Here is a 6,095-nt window from a genome sequence, read left to right on the forward strand (position 1 = left end):
CTTGACCCACCAACATGGGAATGCTACCTGTGTGATTCCTCCACCTCGGATGACAGACGCCATCGAGGAGCGTAGCGTTAACCAGGGTTCGTCTGCACTGCCATGTGCTGAGCTGCTAAAGGGCGTCCTGCCATGTTCGACTTAAAGGCCGAATTAACAACTCAAACACGGTGTCCGACACCCCCCCCCCCCCCCCCCCCTCGCACACGTGAAGGCTGTGCGGCGAGGGGGGGGGGGGGGGGGGTAAACTCAACCTCTTCTGGCACTTGAAGCTGTTTAGCAGCATGTCTGTCTGCGGGCTTATTAAAACTTGGCTCCCTAACGAACGTCGGCCCTTGAAGCCCGCTGAGTGCTTAGCGGGGCTCGGGGCTCGGGGGGGGGGGGGGGCGACGCTGTGGACACGCGGGGGCCTCTCTTCCTGCTCCCCGCCGAGCGCCCGGGTGTAAAACTCAGCCGCATAAACACTTCTGCATTACGGGGAACTGGAATGTTAACAAAAGGCAGTCCGCTGGGGTGAATCCTTCCTCCTTTTTGTGTTTTTATTTTGGAGGAAAATAAAAATGTAAAAGCCGACGGGGGAGAGCGGTTTTATTGGCTCGGCCATTTTTTGTTGTTGTTGTTGTTGTTGTTTAAACGTTTTTGTCGCTGTCGTGTTGTCATCTTCGCCTCGGGTGACTCAAAGCACGCCGCTGCGGCACGGAGGAGAGCGAGAGGAAAAAGCGCTGACGTCACTTGATTGATGTGTGTGTGTGTGTGTGTGTTTACACTGGAGTGTGGCGTAGGCTTGCAACAGCACATGCAGCCCAACAGCTCCCGCAGCTCTAGGAACCCTGCAGAGACGGCACACACCCGTGGCAACCCCGCTCCGATCGATCAATCAATCAATCAATCAATCACCCATCCATCCATGGCGCTGAGTCCCATCGATTAAATGGGGCCTCCGTTTGTAGTTTGACACGAGAAGGCACTTCAAAGAGATTCCACACAGGCGCCGTGATGAATGGGGCACTTTTTCCTCCCAAAAACATCTGCCTGAGGCCTTGGTATCTGTCCGCCCTGGAGGGGGGGGGGGGGGGGGAGGGCTCAGGTCAGCGCAGTCGGGGAGAGGCTTCCTTCCTCGCCGGGCCCTCCCCTCGGGCCCCGCCCACGTGGATCCCCATGGCCACGCCAAGGCTGCGTTGGAGTTGGGCCTTGGTTGCGCGCCGCTGTTTGGTGTTACCCTCTTGACCCCCGAAGCGCTGGAGGGCTTCCCCCCCCCCCCACCCGTCCTGGTGATTAGCGAACGCACGTGGCAGAAAAACACTTTGAAGTCATCTCGGCCCCCCCCCCCCCCCCCCCCGACGCCAGTCGTCAACGCAACGTATGGCGAAATGGTTTAATGGTTTGAAAAATAACAAATTTATCATGCTTAATAGGAGACCATTCAGGTCAAATTGACCTCACGCGGGGAGGAGGGGGGGGGGGGGGTTAAATCGCATCGTAACCCCCCCCCCCCCCCCCGACCTTCACTGTTAATTGGGGGCAGCGGAGTTGATTTTGAGCACATGATTCTCCGCCGGCGGGCGACCGAGCGCGAGGCCGTCCGACGTGAGGACGATGCGCCGCCGCTTTGCGTCGGAAAACAGGCACAAACAACCAGCAGTTACGTTTTTTTTGGGGCACCCGAAAACCACGGCAGCACGCCGACCTGACGAGCTGCGGCGCCGGAGGGCCGGGGGAGGCGCGTGTCATCGGTGAGTCGACCCGGCAAATGGGGGGGGGGGGGGGGGGGGGGGTTCGTGTGCATCAAGCCGCAAAGGTTAACAGACCTTAAGCGTTATTACTCAGCAGGCTGTCTGATGTCAAAACAACTTGAGAATTACTGAGTAAATCTGGCGTGCGGTCACACTGTGGGGCGGGCAGCCTCCGGGGGGGGGAAATAAAAGTGTAGGGGCAGTGCAGTTTGTGTTTGTTCTAGAAACCCTCAAGTCCTTCCGTGGGCTCAATGAGCAAGCGAGAAGTCTGCAACGTCTCCGGCAGATTAGACCGCAAAACACACTGAGACGTAAAGGCAAATTGGAATTTTTATGTCGCCAACATTGAAAGCTGGTTTTATTGATAGCCACGTGGTTGAAAATGTGTAGAAAGAAGTAAAAAAAAAAAAGACAATTTAACAGAAAGGAATCTGCTTTCTGTGCGAGCGTATTTCACAGGCCCATCAAAGGGAAATAATAACCGTGTTTACGGCATGACAACAGACGCTTCGTTCCAGGTGTCTGTCCCAGGGTTCAGACGGGGCCCACATGGTGACGTCATCGGCGGAGGCCGGGCGGCTGGCATGAACCCAGAGGTTCCTCTTTCCCCTTTTCCCTAATTTCTAGAACAATCGGTGGAGTATTGTGCCTCGGCGTCATTGATGTGGCATTTTATGAAACGGTGTTGAATGGAGCCGTCAGTTAGAATTTCCTGGAAGATTAGCGTGTGGAGCTTTTTTGGTGTAGAGGGGGGGGGGGGGGGGGGGGGGGGGTGGGGGGGTTGATAATTGGAGAAGAGACCAATCCCTATCATCCCGGTACAGCTACTAATTCGGAAAATGCCCGACCTTGGTTTTCCACAGTCACAGAGTCACTTTCGAGGCCACGCCGATCGGGACAGAAGGTCCGGGAGGCCCCCGGAGTCCCCGGTCCCAACCAGGAGGACCAGAAGGTCGAAAGCCCACCGGGCCGCCCCCCGGGCCGACGGCTACAGAGGCTCTTTGGTTTTAGAGGAAAATAAAAAGGGAGGGAGGGAGGGAGGGAGGGAGGGAGGGAGTAAAAGCGGGAGAAGGTAAAAGAGCGATCGCCTCCTCCTGCTTTTTACTTTGTCGGTTCTTCTCTGCACCAAAGGAAGCACGACGACTCAAAGCTCAGGATCTGCAAGAATGCGAGTCATCGCCATCGACTCGATCTCCGCCAACAGTTGTTTAGACATCGCCGCCGGTATTGGTTTAAGATTTATATCTGATTTACATCTTCCAGGTTCCTCTGGCGAACGACCAGAAGGGCTCGAAAGGAAAAGTTATGGCAATTCCCAATTTGACCTGTTGGCTCCCATTGTGATCCTCCCTTTGAATAGCATCTGTCATGCAGTAGTGTGACATCATGGTGTTCATTATTCAGTCAAGCTCTAACACACAAAAGCACAAAACGGACCAAAAACAGCATGAACGCCAGAAAGCCAAAACAACTTGGCTGGTAATGGATCTTCAGGAATCTTCCTCCCGGTTTATTTCTGTTCTGACCAACTGGCTTAGTCCAACGAATTTCCCTTTTGGTTAATTGGAGAAGACAATTGGACGGTCATGATCGGATCTTCTTGGTTTATAATGTGCAGCAGCTTCCTGGAGATGTTATTTCAAACAACTGCCTGACGTTCTCATCCAGTCCCCGGAGGGAAGCAGGAGGGCAGCATCTGCCTTTCTGCTCAGCTTTCATAAATCTCCTCCGGGAACCACGTTCCCCTCCGATATTCAGGGAGCAGAACTATTCGGGCTACCGGCTCCATGAGAGCTTTGCCCCCCCCCCATCAAATAGTTTTATTACACCGGCAGAAAACACACACATCTGTCCAAGCCCCTGCTGGCAGAAGACCGTCCTTTTTGACCTCGTCTTAAACCTCACACAACATCTCTTTCTCATTCAGTACACCCCCCCCCCCCAAAAAAAAGATATAGGAAGATGGCTCTAGTCCTTTTTGTTTCTCCAGGATGACCTCTGACACCAGGCTGCAGTTAGCACCGGCACCCAAGGCCGCTTAAAGCCTTTTGTTGCCTAAACAACTCCCACCCGGTATGTGATTGGCGGATGGATCTCCGGTGCTATGATAGCCCAACGACGCCACGAAAGGAAGCACACGTCTTAACCAACGGCCCACGTGACCCACTTCATCGATACAAGGAGCTGCGAGAGACCTTGGTTCCTCTTGGCCTCTTGTTTTTTGTGTGAAGGGCCCGGTTTCGATCCGCAGCGGAACCCAGCGCCGGTTCTTCTGTAACATTCCGACCACAGCGAAAGATGTCATGTTCGATGAAATTTAAATAACAACATTACAAAAAGCACATTTCAGCTTTTATGAAGTGGTTCTCTGCCAATTGAACCTCCCTTTTCCACGTCCCTCTCCCCCCCTCCCCAAGTCCTCCCTGCTGCCCAGACTGAACAATGTTAGTATTATGTCAGCTGTAAATGGGGAAAAGAGAGCCGAGGGCTTTCGATACAAACGGCAACAAAAAAAAAGGTAGCGAGCGCGAAGTGATCGACGTCCCCCCCCCCCCGTTGGCGCCTCTTCTCCATTGAACGCCACCACAGGGGCCGATTCACGTGGGGATCGCTTAAAAATTCTGGAAGCGAGGCCAAGAAACGCTCTTGTTTAACTCGCCCACGACGAGGGCCCTGCGCGCCGGGCCTCAGAAACGGGGGTGCACTTGAGCTGCGACCCCCCCCCCCCCGCGCCGAGGAACTCGACCTCCCAACGGAGCGGATGCAAATGGGAAAAGCTGTCATGCCCCTCCACTCCAATTTAGATGTTTATGGACAAAATTCAGCTACCGACTTGTTTGACTGCTTAGTAACTAATTAAACACGTTGCTAATTGCTGTTGTGCATTTGCTAATGGATAAATACTTACTGTTTAATATAAACAACTCAAAATAATTAGAGAGCCAAAGGTCATTTATTGTTAGCATGTTTAGCAGTTAGTGAGCTAAACGTAATGGGTAATAGCCTCGCTTAAGGATTGTTTAAACGTTGATATAAGTAGCTGAAACGCAATAGATTTAGAAACATGTAACTATGATTTAAGGTAATCTATATGTTTGATGTAGTTTGCTAAAAGTAATTGATACATGTTGAAATAGCATCATCTAGGTAAAACAAATCCAATAGTTTAGTCCTCTTACTACTATACTTCCATCTGAAGGTTATACTGTTTGTTGTCTTTTAGGGAGATAAACATCATTTTCATCAGAGGCCTACATCGCAGGGTTTGAACTAATCTTCTCTAGATAACTAGCATTACTTGGCGCACATGGAGAAAGTAATGCATGGTTGAGATGTTTCCATTTCTCCTGCAGACGCAAACTTCCCCAGAACGGGGTCCAGGATCAGCTGAGCAGCAGGGCAGCTCCCCACGGGTCACTGAGCAGTAGGGCACACATTTGTCCACATGTGGCCTCCTAACCTTCAGCTGGCCATGACAGCAAGGCACCCTGCCGACGGGAGGAGGCGGGGGTCACGAGACAGATGCGGCTTCCGCATGGATTCCCCCGTGGTTTGCAAGCTGAGGTGTAATCCCCGAGTCTCCACGCAGACCAAAACCTCCGTCTCCTTCAAAGCGTTCGTTCATTAAACTCAGGTTTCAGCCCTGAGATGTTTGTGCGGCTCTGCTCGCGCTGAGGAGACAATAAACGGGCAGACTGCTACACTCACTTTGTGTGTTTTGGATGGCAGCGCAGCGAGTGGTTGTGGAGCTCTGGGACCACTCGGGGAAGAGAGAGAGAGAGAGAGAGAGAGAGAGAGAGAGAGACAGGCATCTTTGTGGGTTCCACGAGAGGAGAGAGACAGAGCTCTCTGACTCTTCTGGGACGTTTGCAGATGGGAAAGCGATGATGCGGGATGAGAGGGGGAGATGGGATGTGTTACATAACATGTTTTCTACCTTCTACTGCTCGATTAAAGGATTTATGTCAGCCTTTAAATTGCCAGGATTCACGTTTTTTTAATTTAATATCCTGTACCGTTAATATCCTCGTAAATTTAATTGCCTCACAATGGGTCCAAACGTAATTAATTAAAAAAAAATCAACATGAAAGAGACTGCGCAATCATATCCCACGTCGTCCAACAATCAGTGCTGTACATTCTTGGAGAAAAACATCTGATTCCCGAAGCTTCATGATATTGAGGTGGCCTGAAATTGAAATTGAAAATGGAAAGGCGCGCGGTAACGTGATGTAACTTGGCACAGGAAGTGCGCGGTGGGCACATGGAGCGATGCCGGGAGTGAAGCAACAACTGAGGTGGGGTGGGAGGGTGTGTTGGGTGGGGGGTGAGGGGGTGAGGGGGGGGGGGAGTTTCCTCTTG

This window comes from Pungitius pungitius, chromosome 14 (genome assembly GCF_949316345.1).
Source record: "Pungitius pungitius chromosome 14, fPunPun2.1, whole genome shotgun sequence".
Taxonomy (NCBI): domain Eukaryota; kingdom Metazoa; phylum Chordata; class Actinopteri; order Perciformes; family Gasterosteidae; genus Pungitius; species Pungitius pungitius.